This window comes from Adiantum capillus-veneris, chromosome 15, assembly GCF_014529385.1.
Source record: "Adiantum capillus-veneris isolate H3 chromosome 15, ASM1452938v2, whole genome shotgun sequence".
Classification (NCBI taxonomy): domain Eukaryota; kingdom Viridiplantae; phylum Streptophyta; class Polypodiopsida; order Polypodiales; family Pteridaceae; genus Adiantum; species Adiantum capillus-veneris.
In genome coordinates this window covers 2,197,736-2,221,807 of record NC_140945.1, presented here as the reverse complement: position 1 = coordinate 2,221,807, position 24,072 = coordinate 2,197,736, and positions in this window count along the sequence as shown.

Below are 24,072 nucleotides of genomic sequence, written 5' to 3'. Positions count from 1 at the left end.
ATGTGAGAAATGAATTTTAAAACCTGGAAAGTCACTTATATACCCAAGGTCACTTGTTAAAAATCACTTGAAATTAATATCAAAATAACTTAAAAGTATAATTCTAAACAAAAGACACCAACATTGAAAACATTTGTGCTCCACATCATTTTTACAAAAATACATCGCAGAAACAAAATGTTCTCACACAAAAGATCTTCTCTTTTCTAGAGCGAACAAACTTTTCATTTATTACAAATAGATATTTCGTGGACAAGGTATATTTGAGATTAAGATACTCGCAAAGAAGGTGATTGAGGTGCTAATTGTAGATCACAAGGAGACTTTTAATGATTATACATAATTTCTTCTTTATAAGTATAGTGTCACAATAAGCCCTGATAAATTATAGTCATGGATTTATTTACCCCATACCAAGGTGTTAGCGGATACGCCGCGACGGACGATGGAGCACAGCGAGAACACAGACCAACAAACTGTCAATCCGAGGACGTAGCTGACCCGACTAGGGCATGGAGGCAATCTTTGGGTTGTCAACCCTGAGCTAGACACGAACAACACTCTACAGTCACTAATCCTACCACAACACTACCATAAAGCAAAGAAACAGACAACGCATCCTACGAAACACTACAAGCTCGAAACAGTCTCAAATCATATCCGAATGACTCGAAATCGGAGGGAAAGACTCATAAAGACATATCCTATGTGGCCAAACACCTAAACCCTGAAAACCATAACTGTAAGACCTCTAATCGCTGTCGCGATAGACTCAAAACAACAATTTCCAAAGTGTCCGGAACTGATCTACAAAGACATCAACACGAAGAGCTTCTCGCCCTGATTCTAACAACTACTCGATTATTCAGAACAAATGTCATTTGAGGTACCTACGACCAAATATAGCTCGTAGCACGCGGGCTCGCGATGTGGTCCTCGGCTTGCATTGCTTGCGTCGACGCAGAGAGCTCCTCGATGCTAACACGCTCCTACTCTCGTATCTGCAATGTGATTAGTGTGCGCGACGGTGTGTGTGCGTGAAGCTCACTACTGTGTGCTACAGAACCCACGACTGTATATTATTTGAGATAACGTAATGTGTTTTTTACAAAGCCTTAGGTTTCAGCTTATATACAAAGCCTTCAAACCTAATGTCCGGCCAAATGACCTGAATTGTCCCTAGGCTTCTACAGAGCTTAATTACAAGAAACTGAGTTGGCTTTACTCATTATACAAGCATCTGTGACCAAAATACAAGTGCCGACTTAAAATGTGACGTTCCCGTAAACATTACAAAAGTGGCCGTAATGGCTCAGAATAATAATAACGGGATATTCGATGACGTCCATGAACTCGTATCTTCATGTTGCAGCATCCATCTTCATCTTCATGTGGAATCTTTACATAATCTTTGAGGAATTTTAATGGAATCTTTGTGGAAACGTTGTTGAAAGGGCGTCCTTTCAACACTCTCCCCCTCCGAATTCTTGTCGTCCCCGACAAGACCCTATGTCTTTGCTGGCCTTGACGAGTTCTTGATGTCTTAGTGTTGATTGAAGTTGTTGTGGCAGCCTCTTCTGCAGTTGGTTGCTTTGCGTGATGTTAAAGCTGCCTTGAAGTTGTACATGTAGTGTATTTGAAGCCTGGAACTCTCCCCCTCCGATTGGTTGTTGTATCTTGAATTGCATGAGGTTGTATCGACTTGTTGGTGCAGCAGTTCGTTGTCATTGTAGCTCGAGTTTGCTTTTCCTGTGGTTGTTATCTGGAAGTCGTACCTGTAAGTTGACTTGAAGCTTTGTCAAGCTGTTATTTAGCCTCTCCCTTTTGATTTGTCAGTAGATTTACAATTAGTAGTGTGGGGATATCGTGGTTCTTCTTGTTTTTGTTGTTATAAAAAATAAAAGAGTAAAAGTAAAATGTAGCGTATATACAAAATGAAGGTCTTAGATACCTGGATAAGACTAAAGGGAAAAACCCAGTGGGAAAAAACGTCTTTAGTCATAATTAAGTTGGAGGCTATATGTACTTAGGTTCTGATGTTATAGAGTTATGCTGAGTTAAAGTACATATGGCCATTTGGCTACTAGTATGGGCTTGATATACATGGATAAGTGTTAGTAGCTTGAAGTCAGAGTCATTGTTGTTGAGCAAAGGCTTATAAAACCTGTTTCCGCTTGGTCATCGTCGTCATTTGTTTGTGGAAGTGCATGGGTGGAATAAAAAAGAGTGCCTAATGCATATGTCCAATGATGGGACATCTATATGCGTGCACAGAGTTATGCATGTTAAACAAGATGTGGTGCGAGAGAAGAGTATTGATGGGTTCTTCATGGAGTTAGTGTAGCGAGCGAAACATATAGCATGAGTGCTTCAAAATCTTTCACTACTCACAAGAAGGGTGTTTTTGATGTCCAGGTTTCTCCATTCTTCCTCACTGTGTCAAGTGCGTGAGTGTTTTTTTTTTTTGATGAACTACTCCGCCTTCTCCACCTTATATATTATATGGACTTTGACTCTTATGCTCACCTCTTCCAGCATGAGCGACATGACTTTATGTATGCTCAACTCTCCAGCTTGAGCTTATACCTATTAGCTAGACTCATAGACCACAGAAAAATATTAACTTGAAGCTTGGGTCTGACACTTCGCTCATTTAGTGGCTTAGTTTCCCGACTCTAGACTCTTATGCCATGTAAGTTTAATGGCGACTTGGACTTACCTGATCGCGGCCTGAAATCCAATTCCATATGCTTTTGATGTTTAGGTCTTTCTCGTTAGTTTCTGTTTGAGATGCCATGTTGTCCAATACATTGGCATATATTTGCTCTTCATTCCTTGGTAGCAAATTGTGGTCGCTTGATGAGACAGGTATTGATGTTGAAGCAATGGTTGATGAAGTCTTCTTCTTCCAGATAGTGTTCTTCAAAATTGTGACCTCCGCATTTACCGTTGCTTTCTTTTTGTTGTTAAGAGCCTGTAAAGGAGTTGTGTATCATTCTTGTTGTCGAGCCTCAATCGCGGATTTTGGAACCCACATTGTTCTTGGGCCTAGTGTGATGTCCTTTGCCACTTGCCTTGTTTCTTCTTTGATTTGATGGTACCTTGTCTTTAATTTCCAAATATGGCTGTTACTTTTGTAAAAGCCTTGCTCTTGTAGTAATTGACGAGGGATCCATCTATAGGTTGTAGTACTCTTGGGTGTAGCGGGTGGCTGCTCTTGATTTCTTGATGTTTCTTGCTTTTCCTGGGTGATTCCTTGATAAGCTACTACCTTAGGTAACCAGATTTGAAAGTTACCCTCACAGAATCCTTGTGCTTCGAGTAACTCGACTGGAATGAATCTTTGGACTTGCTTGGAGGTGATCTTCACTTGACTTTGTTGGGTATTCTGGTAGAATTCTGACTTCATTACCCAGACTTGTCGTATGGTTTGTCCAGTGGAAGACCTTCTCTTTTGCTTTTTGTACCTGTCCTTTCTCTTGGTTGAGTTATGTGATTGACGTTGACGGATTTGTTGATTCCTGACTGAGTGGTTGTCATGGGATGGATATCGCCAGGCTGTCATCTTGGGCTTGTTGACCCAAACATCTGAATTTCCTTTCTTGTAGCCTTGTGCAATAATTGCCGCGCTTGATGTGATCCATCCTGTTACCTTTGCTTGTTGAGGTTGTTCCTGTGATTGTATCCAAATTGGATCATTAACTTTAATCTGTGCCTTGGATACTAGCACTTGGTTGACCTGTTTTGACTTCCTTTGGAGACTTTCGGGCGATGGAAACTTCGATTGATAGACTTTTTGCTTGGGTTTCCATTGTTTTGTTGATGGTTTGGCTTTTGATGTAGAGGCTTTGTCTTGCACTTGCATTCGCTGGGCTAGAGACTGTGGGATTACTTTAGCTTTGCCTTTTTCAATAGCCAAGAATCTTTGAATTGTTGTAGGCTTGACCTCTGTTGCCACTTGATAGCTTGTCGTGATGACCATTGTTGAAGATTCAGGCTCGTCTTCAAAGACTTGCGCCCATGGCTTGGACAAAATCAAGTGTGTTCCCATTTGTTGAGAATCTACCACCAAGAATTTTTCTTTGACATTCCGTGAGTGTAGTTGGAGAGTAGCTTCTGCAATCCCCATACTTATAACATCCACTTCAGGTGAGAGATTTACCTTTAATTGAATATCATAAAGCTTTGGCTTACCTAATATGAATGCGTCAATGTTAGCGCGGCGGACGATGGAGCACAGCGAGAACACAGACCAACAAACTGTCAATCCGAGGACGTAGCTGACCCGACTAGGGCATGGAGGCAATCTCTGGGTTGTCAACCCTGAGCTAGACACGAACAACACTCTACAGTCACTAATCCTACCACAACACTACCATAAAGCAAAGAAACAGACAACGCATCCTACGAAACACTACAAGCTCGAAACAGTCTCAAATCATATCGGAATGACTCGAAATCGGAGGGTAAGACTCACAAGGACATATCCTATATGGCCAAACACCTAAACCCTGAAAACCATAACTGTAAGACCTTTAATCGCTGTCGCGATAGACTCAAAACAGCAATTTTCAAAGTGTCCGAAACTGATCTACAAAGACATCAACACAAAGAGCTTCTCGCCCTGATTCTAACGACTACTCGATCATTCAGAACGGATGTCGTTTGAGGTACTTACGACCAAATATAGCTCGGAGTAGGCGGGCTTGCAATGTGGTCCTCGGCTTGCATTGCTTGCATCGACGCGGAGAGCTCCTCGATGCTAACACGCTCCTACTCTCATATGTGCAATGTGATTAGTGTGCACGATGGTGTGTGTGCGTGAAGCTCACTACTGTGTGCTGCAGAACCCACGACTGTGTATTATTTGAGATAACGTAATGTGTTTTTTACAAAGCCTTAGGTTTCAGCTTATATACAAAGCTTTCAAACCTAATGTCCGGCCAAATGACGTGAATTGTCCCTAGGCTTCTACATAGCTTAATTACAAGAAACTGAGTTGTCTTTACTCATTATACAAGCATCTGTGGCCAAAATACAAGTGCCGACTTAAAATATGAGGTTCCCATAAACATTACAAAAGTGGCCGTAATGGCTCAGAATAATAATAACGGGATATTCGATGGCGTCCATGAACTCGTATCTTCATGTTGCAGCATCCATCTTCATCTTCATTACTTCATCACCATCTTCATGTGGAATCTTTACAGAATCTTTGAGGAATTTTAATGGAATCTTTGTGGAAACGTTGTTGAAAGGGTGTCCTTTCAACACAAGGCCTTGCATAATGACACATTGAGTGATAAACAAGCATAGTTTTCTTGATTATTACCATTGACAAACTTAGGAAAAGTGGCCCATGTGTTATCCTTGCATTGGTTATCTGATGGTTTTTATTATACCAATTGTTCAATATTTTGTGACTCCTACATAGTTGATGTAGTTCACAATATTAGAGAAACTTATTGTAGAGCTAAATGCATCTAGGTGAATAAAAGAGTCATTGAAAATACTTCCTATATTTGATCTAGATATTCATTGACAATGGAAAATTATCAGTTACGAGACTAGAATTTCATGATCATTGCATTTCTTGAATAAGAGGATGCACCAAGAAATCAATACATTCCACCTATATTCAGATAACAAGCTATAGTATATAGGTCATTATGGCTATGGCCATGCCTATACATGAGTTTTATGCATAAACAAAGGATATGTCTAGTTGTTAGTGAAGCAACTGAGGATGTACGTAAAACTTGTATGTTGGACCTTATGCCCTATGGCTAGGTTGCCAGCATCTACTCAACTCCGTCTCTTTCTTACTTCTCTCTCTTGCTATCTCTCTCGTGCTCTTCTAGGTATTGTGATCTTCATATTGTTCTCTTTTTTTGAGCAATGAGGAGTGGATTTCTCAATAGAAGTCTAGATATCATCCCTTGAATGCAATATGATTTTTCTTAATTATGTAATAAGGAGCTCATTGATTGGCTCCCCCCTTTTTTCATCAAGAAGGATTGTTTATTTAACCATATCCACTATAGTGCTCTACTGTTCCTAATATCTAGTATTAGTTAACCTTCCATTTGATGTAACCTCTTTTTATATAATTACCCCATCTAGCCTAGTCCTCATACCCAGCATACCAATATTGCGTGCTCTTTTTTTTTGAGATTTTCAATTGATATGTGCAGTACTTCAGGCCATCAAAGTGTGCAAGCATGATATGGTGGGCTTTTGCATACTTTAAGGTGTTGGCTCACTCAATGTACTGACAATGGTTTATTTGTTATTAAAAAAAATCACTAGCTACATACTAAAGTAGATCACTAGGGAAAACCTACCCATACGATATTCCTTACTAAGTATATCAACTAAGATATTGGTGCAATATGATGGGTGATTGTGCTCTCTCTCTCTCTCTCTCTCTCTCTCTCTCTCTCTCTCTCTCTCTCTCTCTCTCTCTCTCTCTCACACACACACACACACACACACACACACACACCCCTACCAAGTAAATGATGAGCATGTGAATACCACTAAGCATGCTTTTGAATAGAGACTTGTGCTATTGCAGGTTACAATAGTGTGATCTAAATTGTGAGAGTGGGTAGCTTTCTTAGTGCACCATACCTCTAGTTGGGCACACAAGCATATGAGATAGCTCGGGTAGCATCTCCTTATGTGATGAGGTGATTGCAAACAGTTGTATCACCTGAGGGAGTACCACTTTGCACTTGGAAAAAGCCTTCTACTATAGCAAAAGCCTTCCCTTATTTCTAATGAAGTCAACAAATGAAGGCCAAGTTACTCAAGTTTTATAATATTTATGCAATAATACATTTTCCAAATTAATTGGGGGTCACACAAAAATATTGTCTTGATGATTTGGCAAAAAAAATTACATTAATTACCTAAGATTGCTTTGGGGGTAGTGATTAAAGTAGCATTGAAAAAGTGTTTTTTCGAACTAGTGTCTATCTTCACTTTGTAGACCTAAAAATTGGCATATCGAAGAGGTCCATATGCATAAAAATTCCATTTTGCATGGGTTCTCACAAAAGGAAATCATACAATCAATTTTCGTGCTTACAATTAGTGCCCTAATGCTTTGATTAGTTCATGTATGAAAATGTAATAGGACCCTTTTTTGTTGGAGTAAAGTTTGTTCATTCCATTGTTTTCCCATAGTATCGGACTTCATTCTAATCGTTTTCGTGAAGTTTCAAATTTTGACTCGGGACACCTCTCGGGAGTTAGTTTTGAGGGTAGGCTGTTTTTGTAGAAATTGTTGACTTGCAGGTAAATTTTTGGGCAAATTGAGCAGGATATGGATTTTTTGCATCACACAACTTTAGAAGACATCAACGAAACAGACAAATCCATATGAGACAGCCCTAGTCAAATTCTGAACCGTTTGGGAGTAACGTATCGCTGAAAAATGGCCAAAATTTGTGGATTTGCTAACTCGCGAGTGTGGGTTGCGTTTTTGTGGTTTTTATTCGTTTGAGTGCAGGACGTCTCTTTTCGAGCCTATTTTGGGCCGCTTTGCTAAAGACTGGAGAAAGGTAAAGAAAAACCACTTTTTTGGCGTGAAGAAGACAACCCGTATGTAGAAGGAGGCTATTCTACTATGATGGCGCCTTGAGATTGAGATTGAGATTGAGAGTGAGAGTGAGATCGAGAGTGAGAGTGAGAGTGTGACTGAGAAATGTGCACAAGATTGAGAGTAGATAGCTCGGGGGTGGTCGGGAGGTTGATACGAGCTACGCTCTTCTTGTACCTGTGAATTGATATCAATACAGATCTCTGATTTCCTACGTCTACTCTGTGTACTTGCAAATTTCTGTTATTCAGTTGTTGTGCTCACGTGTCTCGTTACAGAAAATGAATGGCATATTTTAAAATAATTGGGATGACCTATTCAAAACCTGTGTTCTGCATAGTTAAGTGGTGTGTGGTATTTATCAATGCCTATTTTGTACATACATTTCTAAAGAGACATATTCTTTGAGTTTAGAAAGCCTTTTGATAGGTTTGGCATGAAAATATTGGAAATAAACATCAATGAAAGAGGTTTCCTATGCAAACCAAAGTGTCGAAGTATTCTGTTGAAGAAACTGTATTGATTACTCAAAAGGCTTGAGTTTTTAACGTGTACTTTTTATATGTCTTTGATTATCCTAGTAGCTAATTATTACGCAAGGCACGATTGGATGGCGAGGGATGCCCTAAGAAAATCATCCGATATGTACCTTTTACTTACCACATATATTATCTCCTTGCTTTCTTGTACAATCTCACAGAAGCTAGTCATCGAGAGTTCATTATCAAACACATGACAATTCCTGGCCTTCTTAATGTTACTAAAGAAGCAGTATTTGACCATTTGAGTACAAATAAGTAGTATAGAGCTTTGAAATTGTGTGCCACCAAGGCACAAATCCTTCTTGAAATACCCATTCTTCCATATCCTTTGTATTCATTTGCACATCTTTCCTACAAGGCCTCTAATAGACAGGCATTCCATGAAAAGGTGGAAGATGTCTTTGCTAGCAAATTTGCACCCGAAACATCTGTCGGGTCTGATACCATGAGCTTGGATCTTAATACCTATCGGCAAGGCCCCCCATAGTACTTTTCAAAAAAATACCTTAATGAACTGAGGCCATTGCGGATTCCAGATGTTCTTCTCTTTGTGATGTTCTCTAGCTATGGTACCAGTTTGGTATCAATTTGTGTCAGGGAAACATGGATCGCGATCCATGTTCCTTTGTGTCAAAACACACTGAATTTTGTCCCATAGCTAGTCCTTGGCCTAGTGATGCTGGCTATATGGTTTTTGGATGCTTTAAATCTTTTTTGGACGGACAAAAGTCACTTTTAGGGTTTGTTTCAGTGGTTTTTCCCTTGATCTGATTTTTGCCCCCTTTTTCCCTCTTTTTGAAATTTTCTGATAAGGGTCCTTTGGGAGAAAGTGTTTCAATTGTTACCACTTCACTGCTTGCCTTATTCCAAAAAGGTACATGGATCGCAATCCATGTTTGGCAAGATTTTGGACTGACACTTTGTGAGCTGATCACACAAGGTATGATGATGCTATTCCCCAAGTCTTTCTGGATTCAATCAAGTTTTTCCAAGTGAGAAGCAATATTTTGTGTCTGTTTTGCGGTTTTTTTGCAAACAACTCTTTTTTTGGTATTTTGACGAGCTTTTTTTACTTTTTGTCTATGGCATCCTTTTTTGAATTTGGACAAGTAAAGTTCAGTTTTTCATTGTTTTCCCCTTTTTCAAGATTTTGCTCTGCTTACCCCAATCTCTTGATTTTGCTGATCGTTTAGCACTCTATTTCTGACCAAACTCAAGGTTCTGATGCCTGAGAACCTATTCTAAGCAAAGGAAATAGTTTCAGTACATTTTTCTGGATTGCGATTCATGTTGAACAGGCAATTTGAAAGTTTTTAGCACAATCTTTTTCAGCCAATGTTTTTATCTACTTCTTGAAAGTTTTGTTGGGTTTGGTCCAGTTTTGAAACTCTGACCATCACTTCTTCAACTTTTCAGAGGTATGGTCTTCAATACCAAAATAAGGTTTTTGATAGTTTTTCCCTCGATCCTTTTGGCCCCAAATGACGGTGTAATTTGTTTCCTAACCTACTCCTATAAACTGAAATGAATCTGCAAACATAACTGAACTTAACAACACAAAAATAACAACAAAGTGTGTGGTGAAACAGCCCTTTCCAAGCATGTGAAAAATCAAAGAACGAAATACTATCTTGTACTTTAGTCACAACTTTCTTTGCTTTGAAGGAATATCACTGGCTAGTCACGAACTCTAGTCTCTATCAAGCACTAAACCTATGTCTAGTTGCTTCACTCTCTATGTGTAAGCAGAATGGGTATCAAAGGCTTGAAAGGAGACTTTTTTTTTTTTTGTAGACTAAGTCACTCACCACCTAAGAATTGGTTTCCCTGGAAGCGGTGCCAATGTTAGCGGGTCGCCACGACGGACGTTTGCAGCAAAGCTCTTTTGTACTAACATATTGTCAATATGCAAGGAAGCGACTCGGGATGGGGCACAGAGACTTAATGAGAGTGTCAATATCACCAAAGTGAACTCAAGGGGCTAGTCATTCTACGACACAAGAAAATCAACCACTTCTTAGTCAGACAATCAATATGCGTCTAATCTCACCACTCTAGGTCATCACATCCAAACGAATCCGGAACACCACGAAACTTAAGGAGAGGTATCACAACACTTAAGGGCTCAATCCTACCAATTTCTATCACCATCTGGGAAGGTATATAAATCACGATCCATCACAAAAAATGTGAAGAAAGCTGAAACAGAAGTACTTGGAAAGGTCTTCCTTAAGCATAGAAACACTTATCCATGGTCAAAACATCAAAAAACAACCATTTTAACCTCCAAATCAATGCTTATGTCACAGAAGTAGATCAAAAGTCCCAATGGGAGAAGTACTTACCCTTAGTGGAGTATGCTTACAATACCACTGTACATACTTCCACGAGAAAAGCACCTTTTGAGGTGATAGAGGGAAGATCAAAAAGTCCCTTGCTACTCAAGGTACATGGGAAGATCTTCGTTGTAGATGAATATAGCCGAGACTTGCAAGAATATTTCCAAAAGATTAAAGATGCTATACCCATCTCTCAACAAAGGCAAAAGGCTGCTGTTGATAAGCATAGAAGATCCCTAGCCTTTAAACAAAATGATTGGGTCTTGCTTAAGTTCACACAATGGGCAAGAATCCTACAAGGCACCAAAAGTACTATGCTAAGTTAGCAAAAAGGTACTATGGTCCCTTTCAGATTCTTAGGCCAATCCAAGAGATGGCCTATCAACTTAAGTTGCCCAACCATTGGCTCATACACAATGCTTTCCACGTGAGCCTACTAAAAACTTATAAAGGAGGGCCACCTCAAGAAGCAATGATTGAAGACCCACCGGAGATCAAGGACCAAGAAGAGGTGTTGCAATCCGAGTCCATTCTCCAACACGAAGACAAGGTATTACAAGGCGGTAAGACTATCGGACGATATCTTATCAAGTTTAAAAATTATACTTTTGAAGATGCTAGATGGATGCAAGGCATACAATTAAAGGATAACCTAAACCTTGTAAATGCTTACAATGATTCCCTAGAGTAAGCAAATGTAAATATGTATAAATACACAAAGTTTTTGTCTTATAAGACTCTCTTTTCCTTCATGTGCACAAATATTAATAAGTATGCATGCTTAGGATCATGTTTGTGGAGAGAACGTCTCGAGAACACCAAGTACAACTTTTCACTCTGCTATGGAAGATTAATACGGACTAAGGTGCAGACATGCTTGCGGCACCTAAGGCTCTCAAGCACCAAATGGACTAATCATCCATTTTGGAATAGTGTCGTAGGGTAAAATAGGGGTCTTCTACCCGCTAGCAAACGGACTAATGACTAGCCTTTATCTTCTCTACCTCCTCATAGTCAAGGACGACTATGATTTCAAGAGAGAGATAATGTCATAAAAACTAATATCTGATTATCCCAAATTATTTTCTCATGTTAAACTGATCATTTAATATGGGGAAGTACCAGGGGAGTAAAAGCTAGAATATTGGTAAGGCTGCCAGACTGGTCTCTGCAGGGATCAAAGGAGGGAAAATAGGGATCCGAAGGGGGATAGTCTACAAAAGAGCAATGTGCTTCAATGGGGCTTAAAAGACCTAAGGTTCAACTCCATTAAGACTTCCATAGGCTAAAGTTCCAAAAGTTAACTCAATTATCCAATGGCCAAAGCAAGGGGAAAATTGGATGGTCATGGAAAGACCAAAAAGTTTTCTCACATCCCTAGGAAGGAGGGGGCGAGCCCTTTTAGTAGGGGATGAGAGAGAAACACACACACACACACACACACACACATACACACACTGCAAAGCTCCCCCTTTACACAAAGGGAATATTGGACACATTTGAGGCTCCTAGGCCAGTTGCCCCCAAGCTCCCCTCAAATCCTATTGGATGGCCATAGAGGTGGACCAATGAGAATTAGGCTAAAGTAAAGTTAGTCTAATCAATTTAAAAAATTCTTGATAAAAGAACCAATAGAAATTAAGCTCCCTAGAAGACTATTGGACAGTCTACCAAGGGGTCCAATGAGCATTCAACAGCCCAATGGCTTGCCTGATTCCTATTGGCCAGAAGACTAAGAGGTCCAATGAGAGTTTAACTGAATTATTTAATTACCTAAAGCTCTCACAAAAGGGGAAAGGGGGACACTTGTCAAAAGGCTATCAATTATGGTTCTAATTTGTGATTGACTAAGCTTTAAAGGAGACAATGGGAGGCCAACATGAGCAAATAGCAAGAGGGGTTGACCAAGATGAGAGAGAGGCCTGTATTTTAGTCTAACACAATGCTACACACACACACACACACACATACACACCACTCATGTGTGCAAGAAGAACTCCATCTCCTTCTCCAAGCATTGAGAAGTAGAGGCCTACACCAACAACTCTTGGCTATGGAATGCAAAATTAACCAAGAGCCAAGCTTCAATGGCATGCTCATCTCCTCTACCATCCTAATTACTAAGCTAAGCTATGCTATTAGAGTGATCATGTGAGGAGAATACTTCTTTCTCGTAAGATACATCTTGTTCCTCTCAATCTATCCTCATTCCCTGCTAGCTCTCACCATTTTTGAAGGTGTGTGAGGTCTTGGGACTGAGGCTAGGGACACTAGGTGTGTTTTTCAAGCATAATTTGGTGCATGAAGCTTCCATCTTCATTGCACCAATGAGTTTTGTCAAGGAACACAAGAATTGTATTGTACAAAAGTCTCCTTTGATGGGAGAAGCTATAATGCAAAGCCTTTTTTATGGGGGGAATCCCCATCCCCGAGCAAGTACTTTCGAGCAAACAAAAAACCGAGTGAGATAGGTTAGATAAGCGAACTTGTTGTATCTTACTTTGTTTATAACAAAAGATCCATAATGTTAATTTGTTCGCAAACGTATATGGAAAATTTAAGAGAGGCACTTGAACTAACCTAGCCACCAAAAAACTGACAAAAGAAATTGAATGAAGAACATAATGTAGCAAACCCGTTGCATCTTACATTGTTTAAAACAAAATAGTGTTCATTTTTTTACAAACACATATGAAATTTACAAGAAACTATTAATAGAATGCACTCTCAAAACTTGTGTTGGTCTCTCACAAACTAGGGCTTATCATAAAAGTAGACAAAATACTGCTAGGGCTTATCATAGGGCTGATCTCTCACAAACTAGGGCTTATCATAAGTAGACAAAATACCGCTGCATTTACAACTACATACCACACAAAGCCTTTACATCTAGAGGCACTTTAACTATTGCTGCACATTTGGCCGCAATCCTCCCAAAGCTTGAAACAGCTCCACCTTCATTAGGGCTGCTTGGTGCATGAACTCATGGGCATGAGAGTCCAAACCCAAAATTTGGAGAAACACATAGTAAATATGCTTGCATGGCACATATGTCAACCTCTTGGACTCTCTCTTTTGGAAGTCCTCACATGTACATCTTGGAAAATTAGACAATGTCACAGAGTATGAAACTCCCTTTTCCCTTTACCCCTATGTGCTAATGTAGAAAACATGTGTTTCATTGAACACAACAATAACCTCTTTAACTAATGTTGTTGCCATGCATTTTCCAATATCAATCCTGGTATGAAATTCTTTTGTTAGCTTTGAGCACCATTTAATAACCTTGCCATCCCTGTATTTGGTCCGAAAGGCACTTGGAACTCTATTTGCTGCTCGAATGCCCCCATTCACAGTTGCACATTCTACCCCATGTTGTTGTTGAACTACAAATCCATTTGCTTGGAGTTGTTCTGCCTCATGTGGTAGTAGATTTGTGCCCTTTGCGACCCTCCAAACCCCTGGTGTAGGTCCGGGTGGCCCCACCACCATGTCATGAATCTTCCATGTGTGCATGTTACTAGCATTGCAGAACCATACATAACCCTCAACAATCGCCCCAGGCTTTGATCCTGACGAGGGATATTTTCTTCGACCCCAAAAGCACGGTGCAACTACCCCAGAATTGATATTAGGCGAGCCTTGATTAATGAATCATCCACATCTATCTATTTGATCTTGCAAAATTTGAAAACATGTCACTTTACGTCGAGTTTCAGTTCTCCTAATTGCCCATACCGTTTTTGCAACAGTCACCTCAGGCCGATACTTTGTTTCCCCATGTGCACGTGCATACTTTGTTCTACCAACGGGTTCAATGACTGTGACATACTCAGGCCTGTGGCTATCATCCTCTAGCACAACACCAGCATCCACAAAGATTGGTCTCTTTTTCTTTACACTCTTCTCCCTTATATTTGACCTATTCATCTCTGGACTTTGCAAACCCATTTTGTCCATTGAGCAGTGTGTAAGATCGACCAACTTCGTTGCAGTCGAGGCAGTGGATGAATGATTTAAAAATATTTGTGCAAGGTCTTGTATTCCGGGACCACTACATGTCTTTGCACCTTTAAGGTATGCATTGTACTTAACACTTTGTAGTACAGCCATTGCCATATCTGCCCCTGCGACTTCATATAAACTAATTTTCTCTTTGAAACCAAAGCATGCCCGCATGCTAGCATGTTTACTCTCAGACAAGTTAGTGTTTGGCACAAAAATGCCATACTCATCTTGCATAACAAATCTGCCTCCCCAATGTGAAACTCTGATATCCCACCAAGCCAACCATGTCTCCAAACATGAAACTTCACCATCAACAGCATGCCCTGCTCTCCAAAAGCGACGAAGCTCTCCTTTGCAAAAATGTGCTTGATTCTCTGATGGTGCATTTTGCCATTTTTGGCATTTAATTTTGTGTTCCTCTTGTGAGGAAGGTTTGATACACTTAGTAGTATGCCGGATCATGGATTGCTCCCAATGAAACACGCAAGACCTTTCCTTAGATGGTGTTGGGACCCCCAAAGTAAACTGTTCTGATTGCTATCCAATTTGCATTAGCCTCATCAGACATGAAACCTCTGAACTCAGGCTTATGAAATCCTTGATCTTGAACCACCTTATTGAGCATCTTCCAAAACTCTATCTGTGCAAACTTATTCTCCACAGTAAACTCACATGTTGCGATTGTCATAAGTTCACGCACAAACGGATCATAAACATGTGTAGACATTGTGGGCCATCCTTGCACACGATGCACATGATCAAAGTGTATCCACATCTGCTCAAGATTTCCACCCGGACGCATTCGATTAACTAGATCAACTCCACTTCCTGGCCCAATTATTGACATCTTGAACACATGTGGTTGCTGGGCATTTCCAAGTTGACCAGGGAAGAGAACATCATGTATATATGGATACCTACTCTTACTCTTCAAGTCAAGCACTGCTCTAAGCCTTTTGCACATATAATTTTTGATCTTTTGGCGCATTCCAAGCTTTGTTCAATCCTTTGTCTACTTGACAAAGGTGTGATTGTGTCCAGAAATTCAACAAACTCACAATCTTCAATATATTTGGTGTTGTTTGCATTTTCCATTACAAGCTTTCCCATGATCATATCCTGAGCAGTCATACGCTCGAGCTGTTTGGATGTAGTGAATGGTTCTTGAGTAGCACAAGCTTGAAGCACTGATGCTAATTTTTTCTCATTTACTCTTGACCTCCCTTCCGCACAAGGATGTTGATGCTCACCTAGATGTAGCACACAACGGGTCCACTTTTGTTTCTCCCTTGGCATACAATAATAAATAACTACAGGACAGGTTGCCACACACTCTAGAATTTCAGAGCAATGATTGCATGTCAAGGTGCAATATTCAGGTGTCAGCATGCCTTTTGGAGATGACTTTGAAAGCCAACCTCGCCAATGAACCTCATTGTAGAGTCCTGTACTCGAGTAATATGGACAATCAATGTTGACACAACATAAGTGACCCGAGCATCGACTGAACCTAACAACCCCTGGAAAGGTATCACTGCTACATGTGACATATTTAGTCCACATGTGGCTATCATGTCTCTGTTCCATCCCAATCATTCCATTAGTGTGACCTAGAGAGGGCAACTCAAATGCAACATATCCATCATAAAACACAGGAAGCTCTTGAACTTCAATGATATCTTTAGCTTGTTTCAGGGCCAAGTACAAGTTGCTCTACAAAGGCATTGAGAGTATAATATCAAGTACGCTAGAGCAGCCACGTGACTCGGCATCTGATTCTAAATCGACAATTACTGGAGGAGCCTTAATTCCATTGTCATGTTCAAGAATTGTCAAGTGAACCTTGAAGAACTGACAGACATCATGATTCAGAAGGAAGACCTCTTCACCACTAATAGACTCAGTAACTTCCATTTTTACCTGTCCTCCACTTAGTGTAAGTGGATGTAAAGTAAACGCATTAGTTAGCTCAAAATGTTGTTTCACAGAAGAGACAGAAACCGCATATGTGCTGCCTTCAAAAATAAGGACAAGCTTTTGACCAACTTGTGGCCCGAATACTGTAATGTGCCTAGACATTGGAAGCAATTGTCTTAGAGAAGTTAAGGTTACTAATTAAGTTTCAAATGAAAGTGAGTGCAGAGTCTAGACTGAAAAATAACATCAATTACAGATGGTAGTCGTTATTTTGGGCGTCATTCTCCAAAAAGTGGTGCAGACAGCTTGCATTCATAAACATGATCACCGAAACATTAAGCAAATCCGGTTCAAAATCTAGTAAATTCTTTAAAATCTTGTCAATGAGTAAAAATCTGTTAAATCTAGTAAAATCTGTAAAATTGGTCCTCTAAGTAGCTTGACTTATGCCAAAATCTTTTAAAATTTTTACAATTGGGCCTCTGTGAAACGCGCTCTCTCTGCATTTTCTCTGAGGTTCCTCTGTTGCATGCGTGCGTGGAGGTTTTCTCTGTTGCATGCGTGTGTGCTTTTTCTGTGTTGCACGTGCGTGCGAGGAGCCATACCATACTACCCGTAGGAGCACGCGCCGGCGCGCGGTAGTTCAGGTAGGTCAAAGTTCAGCGCAGGCAGGCTGGTTCAACGCAGGAGATTGGCTTATTACAAAGAGGCATAGTGCAGATGAGTACACGCTAGAGTTGGGTGGTGGGAGGATGAAGGTCTGAGAAAATGAAGGGGCTATCACCATGGCTACTCTGCATATCGCTCCTTGAAGCACTCAAAGGTGGTGGCTTTCCGAATTGTCACCTACAGGGTAACTGACTTTGTTGCTTGCAATGCCCACAGGGGATGGAGACACCCACATGACATACACATTGCAGTCCTTGAATAAGACTTTTCGAGGAATACAAGACAAATGCAACATTCTACACTTCACAAAAACTACATCCACATCACACTAGCCGTAGGAGCGCGCGTCGGTGCGCGGCGATTCAAGCAGCTAATGTTCAGCAACAAGCTTCGGATACGTCTAGTTAATGAAGTTCTGGTTCAAGTAGATCCGGTACGGAAAAGTTCAAAAATCGGGTACAGCAGAATAGGTTCAGCAAACCGGGGTCTGCAAGCTCAGTAAATCAAGCTTTGCAAGTTCAGGGATTTAGCAGGTCCGTGGATTCCTGTTTCAAAAGAGTGTGGTTTCCGGATTTAGAAAGTGCTTTGAGAGGTGTGATTGAGAACACGGATTGACAATGGCTGGTCAAAACTCCGCGTTGACTCGAAGGGGTCGTCCACCTACAAGGTACTCAATGATGCTCAATGCAAACTATTCATGTGTTTTATTAGAGAATGTCTATGGATATCTTCAATAAATTATCATGTATATGCCAAAGTTTACAAAGTTGTCACAGCAATACTTGAGATCTTGTCTGTGCTTGATTGCTTAATAGTTTTTTTGGAGAATAATATTGGTCTTAATTTTTCAAGTGAGAAGCCATTATGGGCTATAGTATTTTTTGAAATAATGCTCTATGTACAAAGGTAGCTCTGTCCAAATTTTTTTAAGATTTCTATTGTGTTTTATTTCAATATGGTGCCATATGTAATTTGACTCTTTTGTAAAATTATCGTCTCCATGTTTCTTGTTGATGTTGGAACAGCCCGAAACCGCATGAAAGATCACGAAGGGGAAGGAGTAACAGTGCTTCTCTTTATGGCCAGGTAGATGCTAGTGATCAAGTATCTTCAGTCTCAGCTACCGACATGATAGAGGAAATTGAGACACAAAGTGAGGAGGTTCTTTCCATGGAAATGGGATAAAGCTCTCTACACAAATTTGATGATACTTTAGCCCCCGAGGAGAATGGTTTACAGACTGTCCCATGGGAGATAATGGATGAGGTTACCGCAGCATCTGAGATGGAAGATGAACAAAATATCTTTATGCATAGAGGTGCAGACATTCTTGAAATCACACGTGTTTTTAGTTGCTTCGATTGTCCCTCCATTCCTTTATGTAGATTGATTCCATATGCGAGAGTGAGAGGTTTGAGAGATGATCTAAGTGGATTGAAGGCGGCCTTTGCAAAAGAAGGTTATATGCCAGAGAAAGGAGCATTCATTGTCTCTTTGGTAACATGCAAAAGAGAGGAGAGTTTTGTGAATGGTATGTGTTCACACTTTTCATTTTTGTATTGATGTCCACGTGCTGTGAATGTTGTTTGAAGTTTGACTTTGTGAATATTCTAGATGAGATAAAGGCTACATGGGATCCTCTTTGGAATGAAATCAATGAAGAATTTGAATCCGGGCTAAAAAAGCAAAGAAAGTTTCAAGATCTCACAAATCACATGTTCTATGTTTGGGAAGGGAATCATCGCATTGTGGCTTGGAGGGAAGCGATAAAAGAGAAGTTCTCCACTTCAAAGGAGAAACAGTGTCGAGTCCTATGCACCATTATAGATCCCACTAAGGTGCCAGAGATTGCCTTACTAAGCAGTTTACAACGAATGAACTTGTAAGTGTTGATGTTTCTTCTATCTTTGCTAACACTTGAATGTGAGTATCAAAAGGTTTTTTGGTCTTTCAATGCAGCATGAACACTCATGCTCTTGTTGTCACTCATCTTCGTGATGAGATTGTCAATACGACACATATTTGTACAGTGGACCATGAAATGTATCTAAAGGGTTTGCCAGATAGAGATCAAAAACTTATTGCCGTTGTACGGAAGAAGAATGCCAAAGGTACAGAGCCTTGGTATCCACTTACGCGACGGTACCTTGGCAGATTGGTCTTTAACGTATGTGTCAGACTAAATGATTTTTACTCTCATTTAAATGCACGATTTCAAATCTTGTTAACGTATATTTAATTTTAGATTCAAATGACAAAAGAAAAAGAAAAGCGAGTTGCTCTTATCAAACAAAGCTTGTCTGCAGAAGAGCATCAAAAAGAAGAAGAGAGAATTTGTGAGGAGATTACTCACAAATATCAAGATTGAATTGGAAAGGTATGTAGATAACATGAATTGACGGCATTCTCTTGAGAAAAATGTGCAAAAAGTTACTTAAGTACTTGTCATATGCAATATTAAATTTTTCACTTGCTTAACATTGTTGATCCCTATCTTGGGACGGATTGGCTAGCAAGAGTTTTGTCTTTGAAATGGGGTCTTGATAGTCGGGCTACGTTGGAGAAGCTGAACTTAATAGCACTTCAAGACGCCCCTATGCAAAACAAGATTCATTGGGTTTCATTATTGGAAGCAGACAAGATTATAAGGAGTGCATATGATCTGAAAAAGGGAGATCACGTCTTTCGCATGTAAGTATATCTAAGATTAAAAGTACTAAATATATCATACCTTTATATATAAGTCTAACTTTGTCTCTTCTTTTTATTTGGGATTGTAGCTGGCTTCGTAGAGAGGGTTTTTTGGCTCGGGTTTTTCAGAGGGCATTTCAGATTGTGTCAGATCTTTTGGATGTGTCAGGCAGGGTGCCTTTGCAGCATGACTGCACTCTTGCATTCTACTTTGAAGAAATTAAATTTGAGGCGAGGCCCTATCTATTTCCAATAGAGGTGTCTCTTGGAGTGAAGACTAAGGATATCGATAAGCAGGCATTAAAGAAGGTGGATACATTGAGAATGGCAGCACAACGTTTGGCTTTCAAGTGAATCACTAACTGACTTAGATATATAATATTCGTTGTTATTGTTTTGTAACATTCGTGTCACCTAATTGACCTTTGTAGATTCTTCATGTTCTTGGTTACCAAGAGTGTCTTGCCTGCCATGCCCTTTCTGGCTAGACAGTGGACTCAGCTAACGATCCAAGACACAAGCATGTATCCCTCTAGTATGCACACATTGACTCCTTGGGAGATAGATAATTGTCCATGGTGGATAGATATGGAGAAGGGCCATGTTCTTGGACGTGAAAGAGAGCTACAAGAGATGATATCGAAGGATGCTGCGATGAAGGTTCCTCCAGTAGACATAGTAGAAGAGAGTTGTGCAGGTATGTTTGATCATGCTCATATTTACCTATCTAAAAGTTACAATGCTCTGATTTGAAGTTACCTATTTTAGCAATGCGCAACTCACAAAAGGAAAAGGAGAGGGTTGTGGATCAGATCATTGACGAGGAGGTGGAGCCACCTCCAAGTAAACTACAAAAACATTTGTTAATGATTTCCTTTCACGTGGTTGATGCATGGCTTATTAAACCTCATTGTAATGTCTCAGTTTCTCCTCGCACGATCGTGGCTCGAAGGAGTATCTATTTTGTTTAGATTATGGAGTCTCCATCTAATTGTCTCTCTAGTTCTATGGATACTCGATGCATGGCTATTGTTGGGGACTACATTGCCATTGTTGCAAACTATAGGGTGGGGATCCGTAATCTTGCATGGGTCCCTGTACACGAGCATCTCATGCGGGCACGCTCTGACTCTATCTTGTACACCCGCGGCACGAAATCAGTTTCATGGGCTGCAGATTTGATTTTCTTAGATCTTCCATTTGGTGGGTCCCTCTTAGGCTCCTCTACTTCACCTCGTTGGGACATTTGCACTGAGGATCATGTACGTGCTGGCGTTCATTTGGCATTCTCGACATTGGCGAATTTTGGATGGCTGTTCATCATGGTTTCTTTGGCAAGTCTATCTTGTTTATAGTCATGCAAAAAATTTGTAATATTTGTGGTATTTATTATTGATATTTAGTTAAAATACCAGGAGAGGCCGTTGGCTGGGTGGAGATATTTTCTCGTGCTTCAGAGATGGTGGTTCATCAACGCATTGTAGTGCTCCATCATGGAGCATATGGTTATGTGGAGAGTTTTGGTGGTCGTGTGGAGGTGATACATTTGTTTTTGCATCAATATTTCAGCACTTTGTCTTGTCGTTTGCTCTAATCGTGTCTCTTGTTTTGCAGTGTAATTGCTCTATGCTATTTATGATTCACATAGTGGGTATGCGTCCTCGTTGCTTTGTATCAGAAAGCGCTGCCTTCTTCTCCCGTCTTGGTATGCACTCTTTGGATTCTTTTATGGTACATCACCTTCCGGAGCTCTCTCAGGCTAGATCATTATCAGGCGAGCCATTGCGAGGAGGACTGCAACGGAGCCATTCTTTCATTGCATGTTTTGTGGAGTTGCTTTGCCAATGCGGAGGTATTTGTTTGGAGCTTGGATGTGGCACAACCCCTGTACTAGCAGCTTGCTTGGCTTCAGGACGAGCATGTGTTGCAGTCAACATTGATGAGCCACTGATTTCAGGATATGTGTTACCATTGCTTCGCCCTAGAAAGCGGGGCAGAGAGGAGGCATCCACTTCTTTAGATATTGATGTGATGAGAGTGACATGCCATCGCGTGTCAATCCCTTTGACGACTAGTGAGGGCCACCTCTTACTTTTGACATTGACATTGCTCTCATCTTTTTTGTCACTTTTTTTGTATTAGCGTTGGTATTTATTGATCATCGATACTGCCTATACTACTTGTTTTTAATGGAAGTGCATTGCTGATCTATGCAGAGTAGATGGCTAGAACCATGGCAACAGATACGCGGTACAATTCTTGGATCCCTGAGAGGTATCAGAGACATAACGTATTCATCGATGATGAGTGCGAGTCATCATAAGAACAATGGATTTATAACATTGGTGGATGTTAAAATTCAAATTCATGTCTTGTTGTGTTCATAAGAATCTCGTTATATCACGATGGAAACTTTTAACAGTTGATGTTCTAATATTTTGGATTGTGGATAAGTAGTATGTACTGTTTTGATAAATTTGGTTAAGGTTTAAAATCCTCATGTGAGGTGCCGTGAAGGTTTATGGTTATTTTTAAAATAGTGCTTCATATACAAGGGAAACTATGTCCAAATTTTTTGTAAAGTACTTTGTTTGTTTTGCTTTGTTTTTCGTGAGAGGAGGCATAATGGTTATGGCCATTTTTATTATTTTTTCAAGCGGTGATAATACCACAACTACTGATGTTCTAATATTTTGGATTGTGGATAAGTAGTATGTACTGTTTTGATGGATTTGGTTAAGATTTAAAATCCTCATGTGAGGTGCCGTGAAGGTTTACGGTTATTTTTGAAATAGTGCTTCATATACAAGGGCAACTATGTCCAATATTTTTTTAAAGTACTATGTTTGTTTTGCTTTGTTTTTTGTGAGAGGAGGCATAATGGTTATGAGCATTTTTATTATTTTTTCGAGCGGTGATAATACCACAACTACAGATGTTCTAATATTTTGGATTGTGGATAAGTAGTATGTACTGTTTTGATGGATTTGGTTAAGATTTAAAATCCTCATGTGAGGTGCCGTGAAGGTTTATGGTTATTTTTGAAATATTGCTTCATATACAAGGGAAACTATGTCTATTTTTTTCAAAAGTACTATATATGTCCTGCGTAGTTTTTGGTGAGAAGTGTCATAATGATCATGGACATTTTTTCTAGATAGGTGCCAATACCACAACTATAGATCTTCGCTCAAGTTGTGCTTTGCTCGCAAAATCTTGCTCGGGCTATGGTAGGACTCTTTTTTATGGAGGGGGGATCGGCTCCATGTAAATCCGGTCCTCAATTGTTGTCAATTGTTCCAAATGCAAACATGATCCAAGATCCTCTTGTTCACCCACTATTATTTGGTTTATCCTCTCCTTTGGTTTGTTTTTGAAAATCTACCAAGCTTTTTATACACCTCAAAGAAAGCCCACATTTTGACCAACTCAAGTGTATGCATATATTGCACCCGTATCATCCCCCCCTTTTTTTTATGCCAAAACCAAGTATGTGGGTGAAAATATATTAAACCAAAAGGAATCACATATCATCCTGTGCTCCCACAAGCTACGGGCTCCAGATATAAAAGACCAGACTAGGTACAGCTCATAGAACATGATCATCACAACCCACCATAGAACATTATTGACTAATTCAAAGAGTTACAATGGCTAACATAGGGGAGCCACCCCAATCAAGATGAGACGACACAAGACACAAAACAAGAAATGAAACCAACTCAAGCCAAACGAGCGAGGCCCACAATCCCCATCACCAACAGGCTCTCTTGGGCAGGCAGCACCTGGTGGCAACAGCCTGGCCTTGGTGCACCGGTATCATCCTTCCAAGTGGAACTTCGGCATACACTATTTAATATACTAGTATGTGATCCGCGCATTGTTGCGGTCAAGGAAACATGGCATGTATTCGCATAGGGATATCTTATGTTCAAATTAGAACACTATCAATACTCTCTTTCTACATGTATAGTCTATTGTATTTTTAAAAATGATGCACAACACAAACTCTTGATAGATTTTAACAAACATGAATATATGTAAGATGCTACAAAGCATTCTTTAAAACCAAGCTTGGAAGATTCTCATAAACATTATCTTTCATGAGATGCTAGCCTTTGCTCAATAAACTTAGGAGTGCTCTCCTTCTATTGAGGTGAGTAGAGAGAGAGAGATTCCTCCTTTTGGTCTTTATGTAAGATGATGCAAAGTATACTTTAAATGAAAGCTTGGGAGCTTTTTATAAACATTATCTTTCACAAGGTGCTAGCCCTTGTTCAACAAACTTAGGAGTTCTCTC